Raw genomic sequence first — 3,131 nt, forward strand, 5'->3', positions numbered from 1 at the left:
ATTAAATGACGTTGTTTTTTAATCCCGACGAACGGATCAATGGAATCAGCCGACAAGATGTAGGGCAGAGATAGAGGGCACATGGACTACCAGGTGTGGTTGCTCCATCTGGCTTACTGATTTATTGCCGACAGCTCTCCTGGCTACCTCATGCTCTTTACAACTGGCTCGGGATGAGTAAGAGTTCCCTTTTTGACGAGCCCTGAAGGCTATTAGCTGCACGGCACTGGACAGTTGTGACGCCAAGGAACTCATAGTGGTTTACCATATGTGGAGTGCCTCTGCTGCCTATCGTATCCGGTTATCCACAAGTTAATAGTTGGATTATCTGCTATCACTATCAATATTTTGTTTACAGATCCAGACAGATTTAAACGAAAAATTAAAAGTAACTTTATATAATAAAACCCGTACGCGTATTTCAGGTACTATGTAGTCCCTGCCCCGTGTCTATTTATAATTTATATCAATAGAACATTTGTGATTAAAACTTCTGTAATTTAAACAACGACTTAAAATTGGAGCGAATAAATTGAAAGTAAATGAGGAGAGGGAGAAGGGAAGGAAGAGAAAGAGATAGTGCGAGAAGAAAAGAGAGAGGTAGATGGATATTAAAACATTTCTCAGGACGTATCTTCCAAGTAACATATAATAATACTCGAAATTTATTAGACCCTATCATGGAGGCACTTAACCTTGATGTGATCAATATAATATTTTTTGTATAAATGGTTACTTCAACCAGCTCGCCTCACCTACTGCTAACCCATAAAATGTAGATTCACTTTAATCTTCAAAAGTGTCTTCAAAAATTCACTTAATCACTGCTGCTGCTGTATTCTGTTCAGATATACCATAACTTCAACATTAGTTTAAATGGTTGTACGGCCAGATTTCTGTTAGATTCTACTTAAGTCAGTTAATACTTATTTCGTGGGCATCCCTCTATCTGTGGGTTACTTTTAAAATTGCTATTAGTATCACTAATGCTCAACGCCGCATTGCGTAAACTGCACCCGATAAACAGGTGGAGTATCGTAAATCCTGGCTATAACATCGTGGAAAATAAGGTGGACTTGTATGGTTGTAGGGTTCAGTAACGAATATATCCCTAAAAGTAATACTAATCCAATACCTCTTTACTTGAACGTTCGAGGATTGGACGGAAACGCAGGTGGGAGGTTTTCGTCAATACTGATCTTGTGGATTTGGGTTAGTAAGGAAACATGGATTGATATGTGCAGACAATGATTAGTGATCTCGGCATCAAATCTTCGCGTTTGCAAAGCACTGTACTATTTTACTAAAAACACCAATGAAATTTTATAAGATAAACTATTTTTTAAGAATAGCCTATGTTACAAATACCCTCCAAAGAGCTCAAAATGATTATTATTGTACACAGAATATATCAAGTATAGAAGTTTATTCTTTTTAGTAACTTAATTATTATTAATAATTATACTTTATTAATTACTATGAAGTAATTGGAAGATTCCATCGTATTATTGACTATGTATTATGTATGGTCTGTATATCTGTAGTTACTTGAGTCGATCAAATGTTGTTTCTTCAGTTACTAATTTTCTGTTGGTTTGTTGACTGAACATTGTTTTTGTATCTTGGAATTTTGTCCTAATCATTATGTTTTGTTTTTATTTTAAAGATTTTTTGTAGTTTATTCCAATATATTCTTCTACTCCTGGAGTGTATTTGAAAGACAATAAAAAAATATTTCTCATTATAATGAAGGTTACGGGATAATATGACTAAAACCCATTGGTTGCATGACTAAAATGGTGGATACTCAGTGTTAATACCATATCCTAACTCGATCCCTCCTCTATCTGAAATGAAACAGAATTTGTTAAAACGTAAATAACTTTATGAAAAACTAATCTTATGGCAACAAAGCTCCCTCAAAGAGGGGTGGTAGTGGATCCAACGACGTAGGGGTACAAAGGAATGATCCGTCAAGTATCCTTTGTTGACTTTAAACTTTAAAAGGAAGAAGAGCACGTGCCGTGCCAGGTGTCCTAGCGGTACCATTTATAGGCAACAGTTGGCGACAATGGTCACGGTTCCGGTCGCGTGCCCTCTCGTGACTCGCCGAATTTCAACAGGATTAACAGTACTAGAGTACTTCGGGTATAGCACTATGGCTATAGAACTATTCAGAGATCTGTAGGCTATGTAATTGTTTATTGTTAATAAAATTCCCATCTAATGTTTGAACATATCTAATGTTTTTTTTTACTAATTAAAAAAAAATCTACACTAATTTGAGTTGAAATTAATCCTCGCTCGTTTGAGAACAGATATTTTTATATTAGGGGTATTCATGATCTTTAGTTTAACATGTTAAAGCGTGTTAAATGGAAAAACTCATGTTAAATGGAAAAAATTGCCTTCTTTTGCCTTGGTTAAACGAAATAACATGGCTGAGAGTCTGTTACTTGGTCTGTTAAATGGAGAATGACGTCATACAATAGACCAGTTGAACTCGCCACCATTTTTGTTTGTTGTGTCAGGTTAGTTCTTTCGTGTTTGTGCTAGTTATTATTTCATACCCCTGTTATTAAATCACTATGGATAACATTAATAATACAAGAGAGAAAAAAAAACAGAAGAGGTATTAGCAGACCGCCTTGTGCTGAATAAGGAGGGATTTGAATTTGAAAAGGAAAGGATTGCGGAGGAGCTGAAGCTTCCTAAAATCAAAATACAAAAAAAAAATTAAAACTAGAGCTTTTAAAGAAGTCCGATTGACAAAATAATTGAACTTAAAAATATTTATAATTATGTATGTATATATGTATTATTATTTATGTATCGTTAATTAAATAGAGCAATTATACTTTATAAAAAGTGGAAATCATTTAAGATCTCAGCAGCCCCTCTCCCTCAAATAGATGTAAGCTTTTAATTTTTGTTCATGATTGATTTCATGTCAAATTAACACATTTCAAATACTTTTTTACCTCATTATCTCATAATCTAATAAAATTTGACGCCAAAGTAGTTTCCATAAAGCTTCCTGGCACCTAAGAGGAACATCCAAGTTTTATTAAATTATGTTCACCAGTTTTGAAATTATAGCTCTATAGTTTTCTAAATTGTTAATGGCTAGT

This window comes from Halyomorpha halys, unplaced genomic scaffold (assembly GCF_000696795.3).
Source record: "Halyomorpha halys isolate HHAL.00 unplaced genomic scaffold, Hhal_1.1 Scaffold59.1, whole genome shotgun sequence".
Lineage (NCBI taxonomy): Eukaryota > Metazoa > Arthropoda > Insecta > Hemiptera > Pentatomidae > Halyomorpha > Halyomorpha halys.